Source organism: Ammospiza caudacuta, chromosome 5 (assembly GCF_027887145.1).
Source record: "Ammospiza caudacuta isolate bAmmCau1 chromosome 5, bAmmCau1.pri, whole genome shotgun sequence".
In the NCBI taxonomy this organism is placed as follows: domain Eukaryota; kingdom Metazoa; phylum Chordata; class Aves; order Passeriformes; family Passerellidae; genus Ammospiza; species Ammospiza caudacuta.
In genome coordinates, this window is record NC_080597.1 from 3,811,542 (window position 1) to 3,826,983 (window position 15,442).

The 15,442-nt window shown below is 40.8% G+C and overlaps 1 protein-coding gene across 3 annotated transcripts in view; it reads left to right on the forward strand.

The window, feature by feature from the left end:
* Positions 1-15,442, forward strand: part of EPS8 (epidermal growth factor receptor pathway substrate 8) — a 124,879-nt gene that overhangs the window by 31,414 nt on the left and 78,023 nt on the right. For all 3 annotated transcript variants that reach the window (XM_058806093.1, XM_058806095.1, XM_058806094.1), the window contains exon 2: positions 1,688-1,827. The gene's annotated coding sequence lies outside the window, so the exon portion shown is untranslated. The remainder of the gene's footprint in view (positions 1-1,687; positions 1,828-15,442) is intronic.

The window sequence follows — 15,442 nt, forward strand, 5'->3', positions numbered from 1 at the left end:
CACACGCAGTCATTAGTTGGATTTGGAGGGGACCTCTGGAGATCATCTCCTCCAACCCCCTTGCCAAGGCAGGGTTACCTTGAGCAGGTTACACAAGAACAGGTGGGTTGTGAATCTCCAGGGAAGGGAGATCCCACAGCCTCCCTGGGCAGCTGCTCCAGTGTGAAGCTCTTCCTTATGGTGAAGTTCTTCCTTATGTTAAGGTGGAACTTGCTGTGTTTCAGTTTATGGCCACTGCCCCTTGTCCTGTCACTGGGCACCACAAAAAGGAGCCTGGCACCACCTTCTTGGCACCCCTTTGAGATGTTTATATTCCTCTTGGCACCCCTTTGAGAGGTTTATATGTATTGATGAGATCCCTTCTCAGTTTTCTCTTGCCTGGACTAACCAAGCCCAGCTCCCACAGTCTCCTTTTGAGAGAGACACTCCAGATCCCTCAGCATCATTATGGTCCTCTGCTGTTCCAGTAGCTTCTTTTCTTTTCCCTTCTTCTTTTCCCTTCTTCTTTTCCCTTCTTCTTTTCCCTTCTTCTTTTCCCTTCTTCTTTTCCCTTCTTCTTTTCCCTTCTTCTTTTCCCTTCTTCTTTTCCCTTCTTCTTTTCCCTTCTTCTTTTCCCTTCTTCTTTTCCCTTCTTCTTTTCCCTTCTTGACTTTTTCCATGTTTTGAAGGAAATAAAATGGGCATGAAAGGCTGGAGTGTCTTTCCTGAGGTCCCTGGGCTAGGAAAAGCTGAGGCTCATGAATGAAAAGCCTTAAGATGTGCCCATGTGTTGTCCTTTCCTCTGTGAGGCTTTCCTGGCCAGAAAAAAAAAAAAACCCAATTAATTGTTTATCTCCCCTTCAAATATGAAAATGTGACATTTTCAGCAGAAATAGGTGATTAACAGATAAACCACCAGTAGAATCTGGTCATATTAGTAAGCAGATTGAAAAGGTTTAGTATGAAAACTAATACAATATACTACATTTTTACACTAATGTGCAACCACTGGATCAATTCAGATTGACTGCATTGACCTATTTATTGTCACTTGTCCTATCAATGAGTTGACTTGGTACTGCTTCTTCCCAGTTCTGTTGCTATATCAAATTGATCTAGCAACGCGCAAAAATTGTGCGTTTTAATTAATTTTAATTGGATTTATTGTAAATGGCCTTGTAAGGGAGAGGAAATGGAAGGCACGGGTTTGGGATAATGCCAAAATGAAGGCCTAAAGAGAGTAATTAATAAGAAAATTCTGCTGTAAATTGGTCAGATTTGCTGAAAATTGAAGATCTGGTCAGTGCCTGGAATAGTGCAGTTGTGAGGCTGGAAGTGACTCCTGTTACAGCTAAGTTAGAGTGAAGTGTTGGATATGAATAAAGACATGAAATAAAAAAGGATGAATGTCTTGAATGTCAGTTCCAAACTGAGATATAACAAAATTTGAAGGGTTATTGGTGGAGGCTGTTCCTTTCTCCTGACCATGAGGTTCCTGTTAGCTGTACAGAGCAGTTCTTTCTGGCATTTCTGGTATTTAGGAAACTCACACTGACAGTAGTGGATGAACTCTAACCAGAACTGCATTTCTCCCTGCCATGCACTGAGGGAAATCACATTTTAAGAAGTCAGGGATTAGCAAGCTGAACCCATTGTGTAATGTGCAGCGGAATTGCAAAGCTGAACCTGTTCCTTCTCTGCTTTTCAGTGATTTGTCCCGTTGGGCAGCTGCCTTCTGAGTGCCTCTGGAGAGATGCCAGCCCGCTGAATTAAGCAGCAGCAGGGACAGCATCTCCCCAGGCTGAAGTTCTAAGCCCAGGCTCGTGGCATTTGCACAAGTGATCACTGGTGAGTTGTACACGAGCAGAGCTTCTCTCCCTCCTCTCTGTCTCTTCAACCCCTGGCATCTGTTGCAAACTCTGAGTTCTGGATGCACAGACTGGCCCGCCTTGCTTGTTTGCCCCAGAGTGTGACTGGTGGGCTTAGAGAACGTGAAAAATGCCAATCACTTGTTTTTGAAATGTTAAAAGTTTAACAGTAATAAAATGGTTATAAAAATAGCAATATAATTAGAGTAATAAAAATTTGGACAGTTAGGGTTTAGGACAATATGAGACAATAAAAAACAGAGACTTATGGACAGTCCAGGTACATCCTTCTGGGCAAAATAAGCTCAAAAAAGGACCCATGTTAACAGAGGATTAACCCTTAAAAACAACAGCCTGTTGCATATTCATACACCTCATACATCATGCATAAATTCCATTCAAACACAGGATTCTGTCTGGTCAGTGTCAACTTCTTCTTCTTAATCTAAGAGGCTTCATATCTGAGCAAGGCGGGAAGAAGTTAGTTTCTCCTGATAATGGAGCAATGAATTCTCTTTCTCTGAAAATTTGGGTGTCCTGTGGCTGCTATTTGTGCATCATGTATGATGTGTGAGTACCTCATTCCTTCTTAAAAAATAAAATCTCACATGCATAGTTTCTATTTTAACATTATGTTATAACCTAAAACTATGTTTAACACACCACTTAGGAAAATTAATACAGCATAACTTTCTAACATAACACATATAATATTAATTTTAATATTTGTGAAAAGCCAATCATATAATACACATTTTTCACAGAGAATATGAGAGTGGTCCAGGTTACCAGCTAATCTTAGGAAATCCTTACTACTTGTTTGGATTTTTATTTTCCCCTCTCCCTCCACTGAATGAGTAATGTCCTGGTGAGGCCAAACTTCAATTCTATAGCATTTGTGTGTTATACTAGATGATATCACTGCGCTTTTTTTAACCAGAGGAGATTTTATACCCTCTTCCTTAGTGCTTCATAGCCTGGAAATCCAAGCTGTGGGGTTCTGATAACAGAAGTAGGGACTGGCTGCTGTCAGCACGAGGGTGATTAAAAATGTGTGTGTGCATGCTGCTTCACTCCCTTTCCAGCTGAATAGAAAATGAAACTGCCCAAAGCCCTTTATGTAAGTGCATGGATTTGTTTTTTTTTTTCCTGTTTAAATCTCTGTGTGACTGTGTGCAGACAAACTTCATCCCCAGCTTCCTTCTGAAGATGCTGTGTAAAGAAAGAGTGAGCTTGTTCTGACCTCTGAGGAGTGATCCTCTTTCCAGCTCAATACCAGACATAACCTCTACAAAAAGCAATAGCTAACCATTAATTTTTTTTTAGGGGAAGGTGGTTTCTAGTCAATTTTTCCAATCTGTGATTTTCCCTGATAAAACAATGGCAATCTGCTTCTTGCAGCAGCTGAGATGCTGTGATTCTGTGACAGCAAATGTGTGCAGAGCTGCCTTACACCTTGCAACCCCCTGCTTTATTTAAGACTGCCATGCTGGGCTGACTGCTGTTTTCCTGGGAGTGTGGCACCAAGGAATCATTGATGAGATGCAGCCTGGTCTGCAAAACACACGTTTGCTATTAAAAACAACACATGTGCCCTTAGCTGTAGCTAATAAATTAAAAATCCCTGTGGAATTTGGGGGAGATAGCTCCTCTAGACATGGAAAGAATCCCATTAAAGCATCAGCATGACACAGCTCAGCATCAGGTGCTGAATTGAATATCAGAACTACTTGAAGGTCTCTTCTGGAGCAGCAGGAGGAGCCCCCTGCAAGGATGGGTGCAGGAAGGGTGGAATTCATCCAGGGCACTTGTCTCTGCCTCTTTCAGGTTCTTGCCATGTTGTTAAAAAGGCTGGTTGGGATATTTGGACAAAGACCTGAAGGTCAGTGCTGTCCTGAGCTGTACATGCTACCTTGATTATAACAAAGTTGGAAAATCACCCTGGCCTGAAAAATGATGAGGGTAATTCTGCTTTCTGCTGGAGGGGGCAAAGGCAGAGCAAGGAATTCAGGCACATTATTTCAAGGTCCAGTAGCCTCTTAAGCCAGACTAAAATAAGTAGGCTTTAATTAGTGGAAAGTTTAGGAAAACATATTTGGTGCTATTGTCGCATAACAAGTTGGAACATACCTGTCCTTAAATTCCTTTTTATTGCTGCTGCTCTTCCTGCTCCAGTTCAAGCATAGCAGCTTCTGTCTTGGGAACCACTGAAGGTAGATGCAGTTCCTTTCTGCTGCTGGAGAACTCTGAACCCCAGCACTTAAATAATACAGCAACTTTAGTGCTAACAGCAGCAGCTTTGGAGGAGAGAGGTTTTCAAATTGTTGCAGTTGATTTTCAGGGTGTGTAGAAATAGAGAAAGCAAGGTAGTTATTGAAGCAGTGTTGTTTTTATGTAAAATCATTGTCACTTGGGTAGGTGCGCTTTATTTTTGCTTGTCAATATTTTCAGTTATTAAAATTTAGAGATCATAGATTTTTCTAGGAGCCAGATAATTCTAGCAGAAGCACATCTGTGTCTTGGTCAGGGGGATACCAGTTTGGGACAAATGTCTGTGTGCTGTGTCTGAGGTGTCAGCCTGACTCACAGGATGGAGTGCCTATGTGGAGGAGAAGGCAAAAACCTTTGCTCCCTTGTGACAAGGGTGGAAAACCATCTCCGTGTGCAGAGGTTCCTTTTGGAACTGCACATCACCAGGAAAGTGCTTGGAAAATTCACTGTATTCACAAATAAAGAGTGAGTCAAGCCAGTGCCTGCTTATCAGGCCAGGGGGTGATTGTGCTGTGCCATCAATCACAGTGCCCTGAGCACAGCCAGTTCCATGGCTGCACTTTGGAAATGCGTGTGAACTCCAGTGCAGGTTTTTAGTTTGTTGTTTCAGTTGTTTTTTTTGTTTTTTTCCTATTTCTGAGAGCACTATAGAGTACAGAACTTCAAGTGCAGGGTGTCTGGGGAGTGTCCTGCCCTAGGGTTGAGTGGTGTTTTGCACTTTGCTTGCAATTCTGCTCCATTGCTGTTTCAAAAGTCTGCGCTGCACTTAGCAAACTACACTTTGAACTTTCATCTGGAAGCTGAATTTTCTTACATTTTTTTTCTATTTAAATTTTTTTATTAATTTCTAGTTCTTCTTAATTATAGTGTCAGAATTATTTTATCATAGAATCATAAAATATTTACATTGGGGGGATCTTTTAAGACCATCTAGTACAGCCCCCCTGCAATGGGAAGGGACATATTCAAGTAGCCCAGGTTCTTCAGAGCCCCATGAATATTTCCAGGGATGGGACATCCACCACCCCTCTGGGTAATCTCTTTTACCACCTTCATTGTAAAATCATCCTTATATCCATTCTTATTCAGCCTTCTTTTACTTTAAAGCCATTATCTCTTCTTGTCCTATTGCAGTGGGCCCAGATAAAAGCCTGTCCTCATCTTTCCTGTAGGCTCCCTTGAAATAGAAATCACTGAAGTGATTGGCTATTAGAAATATTGCAGAATCAGGTAAATGAACCTCACTGACAGCAATTGTAAACCATCATAAGCCTGCAAAAGATTAATGGTTAGCTACCAATGACTGCTTTGAAACTCAAGAAGAATGATAGCTTAAGCCATTGGTATAAATCAAGCCACCCTTTTGTTAACATAAATTTTGCTTAGATCCAAAACCACTGAAGCTGGATGGATATTCCTGATGATTTTACTACAGCAAAAATTAACTTCTACTTCTTGACAGGAGTAAATGAGAGATAATGAGATTTTATTATCTGCTCCAATCACCTGTGGCTTTGATTTAAAAACCAAAATTCCTCAGAACCATTGGGATTTTTGTTTTTTTAAATCCCATAATTCAAAACAAATGGTTCCCTTATCTTTTAAATCCTGGCTGCTCGGGTGGGGGCTGTGCTTTAGGACAGGTAGAGACATCTGGGCATTTTCAGGGCTGCCGTTGCATGTGGTGAGGGCTGCTGGTGCCCACGAGCCTGGCTCTGCAGGGGAAATCTCAGTGTCACAAAGCAGAGCCACGCTGCTCGCCGAGTGTTGACAGCTTGTCATTGCACACTGTGCTTTTCCCTCCTGCCTGGTGGTTGGAAAGGTTCGGGAATGATCATAATCTCTTTCCTCCAGCGACTGGGGAAGTATCAGGGTTTGTTCTTTACAGATTTAGGGGGGGAAAAGCCCCACTCTGCTTTTCATTTGTGCTGAGTTTGTGTGAAAAATGCATGTAGTTTATGACTGGCTTTTCGCAAATATTAAAATGAATATTATATGTGTTGTGTTAGAAAGCAATGCTGTATTAATTCTCTTAAGTACTGTGTTAAATATAGTTTTAGGTTATAAAAATTGTTAAAATAGAAACTATGCTATGTAAGATGCTTTGTTTAAAAGAAAAGGCTTGCAGTGAGATAGCACCCACAGGACACCTAGATCTTTCAGAGAAAGGGAATTTATTGCCTTCTTATCAGAAGAAACAAACTTCTTCCCGCCTCGAAGGCGCTATAAGGATTAGAAGGAAGAAGTTGGCAATGACCAGACAGAATCCTGTGTTTGAATGGAATTTATGCATCATGTATGAAGTGTATGAATATGCAACAGGCTGTTGTTTTTAAGGGTTAATCCTCTGTTAACGTGGGTCCTTTTTTGGGCTCATGATGCCCAGAAAAGGTACCCAGACGTCCGTAACTCTTTGTTTTTATTGTCTTAATTAAATTTGTCCAAATTGTTATTACTCTAATTGTATTACTATTTTTATAACCATTTTATTACTAGTAAACTTTTAAAATTTTAAAAACAGGTGATTGGCGTTTTTCACAGTTTGCAGTTGTTTTATTGTCTCGGTTGGATTTTCGTAGCATATCCAAAATCATTAATCTCCCGTGGAGTGAGAGAGGATGTGAAGAAAAGGAGTGGAGAAGGAAGGACAGGATGGTGGCTAAACACACTGGGGCTTTCTTGGCCTTAGGGGATGTTTGGGGTGTGGGGTGTTTATTTTACAGCAGCTATTCCTGGTCCCTGGGGGAGAGGGTGGGGTGACATTGGTGTGTCATGGAACATGGCACTGCCTCACCGCAGGACAAGAGGGAATTGGGATCTTCTCTCTCCTTTATCTGGGGTTATAGAAGAATTTTATTGCTTAATGCATCAGTGTGGCCATTCTCTGCTGTGGGCATGCAGGCTGGGGTGCTCAAGGTGGAATTGTGAGATCCAGTGACATAAAACCCAAGCAATAAAGTCCCCTGTAGGGCGCAGGTGGAGAGCACCTTTGCCCTCTGCCATCAGAGGGACGGGGCTGGGCGAACCCAGCCAGCCTGACTTGGCTCCCACCTTTGTTTGGAGGTTGCTGTGGTGATGGATAACCTTTGCAGAGGGTGTGTGAGCCTGTGTGGCTCTGGCAGATCAAATAAACCCAGGGTTTCTCACCCCCACGTCTGAGCGTGTACCCTGGTGGTGGACTGGGCTCCCAAAATAAGTTAAACCTGACTCAGAGCTGGTTATTGACATGGCAGAGACCTACTCACCACTTCCCTGGTTGCTTTCCCAGCAGGCAGCAGGAGCCTGGGTGATGGCAGGCAGTGCCTTCGTTCCCTTGTGTGACAGGGGAGCTGATGTGCCTTTATTTGGTGCCTTTATTTGGTGCCTTTATTTGGTGCCTTGTTTTGGTGCCTTGTTTTGGTGCCTTGTTCTGGTGCCTTGTTTTGGTGCCTTGTTTTGGTGCCTTGTTTTGGTGCCTTGTTTTGGTGCCTTGTTTTGGTGCCTTTCTTTGGTGCCTTTCTTTGTGCAAGCTTGTGACACCTGAGCTTTGTCTCCTTACCTGCCCTTGAGGAAGGAGAGCAGGTAGAGCAAGAGACTGGCAAAGGTGCTCTGTAGAAGGAAAGAGGGAAATATTATTATCCAAAAGTCCTCTCTTTTTAAATTTTTTTTTCCCTACCATTGCAAATATTACCTTTGCTATACTGAGGAAACTTTTGCTTCATTTTACTCCCCATTTATCAGTGTTACAGCAAATTATTGTGAAATTCTCTGCAGCTCAAAATATAAGTGTGGTTTTCATACTAAGACACAAAAATCTGACCTAAAACTGCGGAGTGATACAAAAGTGTGTGAAATTTGGAATTCTCCATAAGCATAACATGCTTTCCTCATGAATTCACACAAGTACAAGTACATTTCGATGATACAGGTGACTGAAGATGCTGCAAGTATCACTTCTAGATAAGAATTACCTTCAAAAAGGTCTTGAAAACTTGTTTTTCCCCCTCCTAGAAAACCCCAGCAGGAATTGGCAAGAATGAATTGCCACTTGAGGCAACTCATGGAGAATTTTCCTCCCTGTATATCACCCTGGTACCCAACATCTGTGAAGCTGCCCTGTGCACAACTCATAGGAAGTGCTCTGTGAAAAACTGGGTCACTCAGAGATGATCCACTGGCCATGACAAACACTGTGATGTTTAAAATGTCTATTTTTTGCTGCATAATTCCTGAAATTACAAAAAAAAAAAACAAAAAAAACAGAAAAAGTGAGTTATTCAGCTCTGTGTCAGCTCTCCATCTCCTCACAGACCTTGTTCTTGGCACTGAAGGACCAAAGAGGAAGATGAAAACTTTTTAAAAGCAGTGAGGCCTCTCACAATGTTTAAGATGAAGGTGGCAAAGGCAGGTCCATGTCCCTGCATTGCACCACTGATGGATCTTCTTTCTGAGACAGAACATTTGGGAAATAACCTCCTCTCCTCTCAGCAGTGATTTGAGGCTTGTCCTCTTGAAGCTGTCAGCTCCTTTTAGTGACTTGCTTAGTTAAAATCACTTTCAGTAAGGAGTATTTAATTCCATCTTCTAATACCTTATTCAGGCTGCCCTCCTGGATTTTGGGGAATCTGGAGAATGCTGCTAACAGAGTGGAGCCAGCATTCACAGGAATGAATTAATGGCAGCCCCATAGCTGTGATTTTTACATCTGACACATTCTCCAAGGCTAGCACAGTACCTCCCATACTCCTTCAAATTCATTTGTTCCATTTCAGCTCAGCCTTTTGAAATATTTTGTGATGAATGGGTGTGCTGTACAAGCTGGTGATCAGGAGCAGCTGTTCATACTCATACATCAAATTGAATCCATCTGTCAGTGGGCTCTTTAAAGTGTGAGTTTCACATTGTCAGGAGACCTGATTGCACCAGAGCAGGATCTGGGTGCTGCTTGCCAAAAAGAAAAGGGCAAACCTAAATGAAGAGTGCTTGGATGGGCTCTGGGATAGCCCTGTGGCCTCATCTGCAGAGCTGTGATTTGGCCTGCTGAGATGAGAGCAAAGTGGTTACAAGCAGCACTTCTGCACAGAGTTGTTCAGATGCAGGCTGAAATTAGGAGCTGGCTTGCAGTGAGCTTTGTAGAACTCATAGTGTGCTGGTTGCTGCTTGGTTTTTAATCCTGACCCTTTGACCTCACCACCGGTTCTTTAAATTTTTTTTGTTATAGAGTTTTTCTTCAGAGGATGAGCTGAAGAGGAAGTGTTTTATTCAAATCAGCAAAAGGAGACTACACTGCTTTTTTGTTTGTTTGTTTGTTTCCCCCCCAGTATGCATGCATCATTTTTTTGTATTCATTTACAAGTAGAGATGAGCAAAATGTATCTCCTGAAGCTGTTTAGCAAACTGCATTTAAGGCAACATTTCAGCCCAACAAATGGTTGTTTCCTGATTGCAATAATTGTTCTCATAATTTTAAGTGAAATCTTCACTCTGTAATATTCTCTGTAAATGACACACTGGATATGGGAGCCAGCTGATTCATGGCCTGAAATATGTTGATCTTATCCAGGGGTAACTTCTCTTGGCTGCCTTCTCCCAGTTTGCTCCTCACCAAGACTTTTGTGGTGAGGACTGTGTTTGTGCTGGGTTGTGTGTGCAGCTCCAGGGAAAAGCATTCCTCGTTCCCAGAAGTTTATTCACCCACTAATATAATCTTCATTACACCACTTCACTTTAGGGCAGGCAGCTTCTCTTGGAGGAGCAGAGCTTCCTTAGCCACTGTAGAACTTTTATTGAGTTGCAGGAGGGACATGATTTATTTCTGGGTTCTGCAATGGCCTCCAGAGCTGCAGATCTCACCCTTTGCTGGAGATCACATCTCCTGTCGCTGCTGCTGCAGGGCTGAGCCAGCACTTTTCAATCAACACTAAATTCAGTGCTGGCAGAAACACAGAGAGGATTTTAAAAAAAAATTAATAATACACCAAAACAGAACGCCCACGCTGGCTTTGTGAGCTTGTGTTTTGTGTCTGTTATCCTATGGTAAGAGAAGAACTCTTAGCTTTTCTTTAACACAGAGAAAGCAAGAATGAAGCCTGTTGTTTCTGTGTACCTGGTAAACAGAGATTTTTTTTTTTTTAAAGTGGAAACTCATTAACGTGTTCCACATGGGGAGGTGAGAATTGCACTTAGAGTGAAGAGATTGATTGATTGATTGATTGATTGATGTTGGCTTGCATTAAGAATATATGGCTAACAGAAGGAGTCAATACACGCTCTTTTTAAACTTTTCTCCTGTGAAGTACACTGTTTTTCTTGCATGCGTTTAATGAGGGAACTTAGTTATCTCCCTTCAAAATACTTGAGAGTGTTAAAATGTAGTTACTGAGTTGAGCACCCACTTGGGGCTCTGCATTATGAGCATGTGTAAATGAGCTGCAGATGCAGAGTAAGCATCCACCCTCAGCTGTGCACCAGTGCAGTGTGTGGAGCCGAAGAGCTCTGCAAACCCATGGAAAAACCTGGGAATGGGTGCTCAGACCTCTGAGAGCTGCTTGGTTCTCATCCCTCTCTGGGCAGATTGCCCCAGTTCTCTGCCCACCCTCACAGGTCGGGAAGCTTCTCCTCATATTCAGGTGGGATGTGCCATGCATGGACATGCCAAGCGCACTGCTGCAGCTCTGACATGTCAGCGAATAAGAAATTAAATTCTGGATATCTTCTCTAGACTGTACTGATCATTATGGATGAAATTATGTGGTTTTAAATCCAAGTTTTTTTCCTTTGTTTGGCTTTTATGGCCGGTTTTGAAATATGAGGAGTTTTGGCACCATTGCGTGCTGCAAGCAGAAAAACTGATTTTTTTGGACAAAAGAGGAGGCTGCTGTGCTAATTTCTTGGTAGACTTAATTGCTGATAAACAGGGATCTGATTGAGCTTAGACAGTACTGAAATATTCCTGTGAATGGAATTTATGAGTGTGCTCCCCAAAGAGTTTCAGGAAATCAGGAACTTTGGCCTGTTTGCAGGAAGGTGCAGCTGCTTGCAGCTAATAATTCCTATAACAGAGGTGAAGTGCAGGAAAATACACTGTACAGCAAAGAAGGAAATGCACATTCCTTCTGTGAGAAGGAAAAGTTCAGGATACTGGCAAGGCATGAATACACATGTACAGTTTTATAACACTGAACTGCAAGCACCAGCTCAAGGCATCAAAGAGAAATGGTATTTTAACATTATTATTATTATTATTATTATTATTATTATTATTATTATTATTATTATTATTAGTCCCTACTTCAAAAGAGCAAGTTATTTTGAAATGGAAGGTATTACTTTGGTTTCCATGCTGATCCCCCTTCAGCACTAGGAACAGGCTTTATCTGTCTAAAATTCTCAGCAAAGGTCACATCTGCTTTATGTTGTGGTTGATCATGGAGCATTGGCTGTTAGCAAAACCCAAAAGAAGAAAGCAAATGGATCAAACATGAGTCCTTTATGGTTATGTGTTGCAAAGATAGACTTATTTTTTCTTGTTTCCTATAATTTTTCTCATTCAAATAAAACTGTGGCTTCTCCTTCTTGTGTAAATTAATTATTCTTATAGGTCTTGCAAATCCTTTCTGGATACTTAAAGCAAAAAAGGTAGAATATTCCTTCTAGAGGTGCATGTTTCTCATGCTTCTTACTTTTGTTTGGAAGAGTGAATTCAGACCAGAACTCTTTCTATGTCTTTATAATCATTACTTAAAAAACAAAAACAACCCAAACACAAAACAAAATAACAAAAGAACAAACCTTAAAATCTTTCTACTGTGTGACCATTTAGAAAAGCAGTGTCTCACCTAAATATTTAGAGTTAAGCATGCTTTTAAAATTCATTATCAATATGAAAAGTACAATTAGCCAAGGAGCTGTAAGCCACAGCCTGCTTTTCCCTCCTCTCTTTCCCCAATAATTTCCTGCTTTCTGTTCTTCCTGGTGCACCTGTGAGTGGGAATTGCTTTCTCTGCCCTCTTTTCATTTGGCTCATGTCCATTCCTTACAGTTAAACAGTTGAAACAGCAAAACCTTGCAGGTGCTATTTATAATTTACCTTAGAGATTAGCTGGTAGTGAGTGGGAGGAGTTCCTGAAGCCTATTGCTATTCTGACGCTCCAGCTTTGGTTTGAGCAGCTGTGGTCTGCTCTGGGCTTTTCCAAAAACTACACAGGTGAGCTCAGTTCCCAGGTGTTTTAACCTTTAGTTTTCTGCCTTGGTACCCAGGACCTGGCTGGCCTGGCAAAGCAAAGCTTTGGGGAGGTTGTGTCCTGTCTGATGGTGTGTTATATCCAGAATATACCCAACCTGTCACCTGCTGTTCTGAATTGCCCCATGCTCAGGTGTCAGGCGCTGCGTTTGCTGTTGAAATAATAGAACATGACATTATGTGTCCTTTACATTGTCTCCTGTATTTTTTTTAAATTTTTTATATGACATTATTATATGACATTTTCATTTATGACATTATAGCTCCTGTAGATCTCTGCAGATTCCATACCTTTGGACAAGTTTGGTAGGGATTGAATGGGTGTGGTTGAAATGTTATGGGGTTCTTGCAAATAGGACATGATAGTCATTTTATGTGCTTGGCTTTCACTGTAAACAGAGTTTCAGGATATATTCAGTGAGGTTTGGATTGGCAAGCATAACACTGCAAGTAGCATTTGTGTTGCTGGAAATTCTCACTGTTTCTGCATTGCTTTGTAAATTTAAATTTTTTTTTTCTTTCAAGTTACATGCTTTAAAAATTACAATAAGTAGACAAGTATACCTTTGAAAAGTCCTTATCTCCTGTAGCACAATAAAATTGACCTTGGTCCTGGGGGCTTTGCAAAGACTGCAGTAAAAGTGCAGATGTTTACCTTGCAAAACCACCTTCTCTGCTTTGAAATATTTGGTGTTTTAGTGCTTTGTCGATAGTGACTTCAGTTAAACCCCTCTGAGCAGCCCGGCTCTGATTCTCCTCTCCCCTTTTATGATGGCACCCACCCCTGTAAAATGCTAATGAAATGGATGGGTGCTCCACAGGAACAGGTCACCATTGGCTTCATAAAGGGAAGAAATCTCCTTTAACGCCCTTGGAAAACTCCACAAGGAACTCGGACAATACTTGACTCACAAAGGGGATGACATCTCTCTGCTGATATGCAAAGTCATTTGTCATTTAGGGAAGAGGTAAAGCAGCACCTCCAGCGTCAGTAGTGACTGGCTGGGTCTTAAAGCATTTTTATTTTTGAGGTGGAGGTTTGAAAGAATGTGTTACGTACTATGAAAGAATGTGCTGTTTGCTGTTTGAGGATTTTGATTATTTTAATTGTCATTTGTCAGAGTAGATACTGGAGGTAGTGCAGGGTGGACCTTCTGATTCTGATAGCTCTGAGATGATAAAACTGTGATTATCACAGCTGTCCTGGGCTTCATTTGAAGTTATTTTACTGATACTGAACTACAAAATTTACAAACTTATGTTTCAATTTGTTAATAAAGTAGAGTCCGGGTTGATTTTATATGTGAGAACACAATCTTAATCTCAAGGATTTCCTTCCTAAATATTAGGGTTTTGTGCCAAAAGTTATGAAGGGTTCTGATTCTAGCTACCTTCAGCATTTGGTTAAGGATTAGGGGCAATGTAGATTTGAAAGCAGATGCTGCATTAGAACAACTAAATTTTGTATTTAAGTAAAAAAACTTGGCTTAAATGCAACCTAGATTTTTTTTGTGTGGTTTTTTTTTTTTTTTTTTTTTTTTGGCTGGTAGATATATAAGTTGTAATCAAACTCAAATTGTTTTCAAATGGTGAAGAATCACCTGTTTTGAGTGCTGTTCTAACATAAAATAATATTTCCATGATAATTTTGCTCTGAATTGCCCTAACCATTGAGAGAAGGTATGATGAGGGCAGACAAGCTTGTTCCTAGCTTTAAGGATTGGGAAGAAGAGTTATTGTGTTAAGGAGAACAAGACCTGTCTTAGAGTTATGTGGTTCCCACCATCTGGAATCAGCCCTCTGGAAATTAGCAGAGACACATTGAACTTAACTGCAGTATTATTCCACTGCTTTGTTTTATTTGAGTTTTTTTGGAAACTTTTAAAAAATACTTTTAAAAAATATTTTTTAAAATACTTTTTTTAAATACTTTTTTAAAAATACTTTTTTTAAAATATTTTTTTTTTAAATACTTTTTTTAAAATACTTTTTTCCCCCGTGCACAAAGTCCTGCCCTTTGACCAGTTTGACTTCTAAGTTCTTTTGCCAGAAGCATCCTTTGGGTGTCAGTGCCGTGTTCTTTGTGTTGGACCTTCAGAATCAGTCATCTAATTGTGGAGTGGGCTGGCCCACGTAGCCTGTGTTTGACCAAATTGCCAAGAAATAACTGAGAATACTGATGATGCTAAATATGGAGCACTTGACATCCCAGTGCTTCCCCTCCCTTGTGCAGGCAGCCCCAGGAATGAACAGTGTGATTCTGCATAAGTGGCTTTTTACTCAAGCTCCTACTACCAAAAACCTGCTTCAAACTACACTTGAAATGCCTCCTCCCATTTATTTCACTCTCTGCTTTTCTTGATCTGTGTTGTTTTTTAATATTGAGGTGATATTTCAAAAAATATTGCTGTAGAATGATTTATTCAGGGGACCCCACACTGGCATTTGGACAATATTATTGAAGTTTGAATTCTGAATTAAAAGTGATACAGAAGTTTGGGGTTTGATAGAAGAGGTGAAGTTGATAGCAGTAGGAAATGTTTTAAAGTTATAAAATTTGCTTTCCATTTAAGGTTACAAAAAGTTGTAGTAGGATTTAACCTGAAGTTTTTCTTAAAGTTTGTAAGTTGGCCTGAATGTCCCCCTCAGTTTAGAGAAAACTATTCTTAGTCCCCTTACCCTGATATAGCTACTTTTGATTTATTTTGCACAGTTAAGTATGCTTAATATTGATACCTTAATACTATATTTTACATAACTTTTGCTAAATAAAGTGTTAATACTTTCTACTGTGAAATTGCAAACAGCCCTACTTGATGAGTGCGAGAGGATCTTTAGATTTTTTTTCTATGTATTTTTAAAACACCCTGGATTTGGGCTGTGCATACTGAGCCACATTAAAGGATTCCCTGGTGCAGCTTCCCAGGGTCTGAGTGCCTTTTAATGTGATTTCAGTTTCAGTGGTGCACAGGCTCCAGCAGCCTGGTGAGCAGTGGTGACTGCTTCAGATGCAGCACTGATGGCTGTCCTACTTTTGGATTTATTCTACCCCTCAACTGCCTTCTCCACAGCGCCCAGCCTCCCTCTCCTCCTCTCCTGAAAA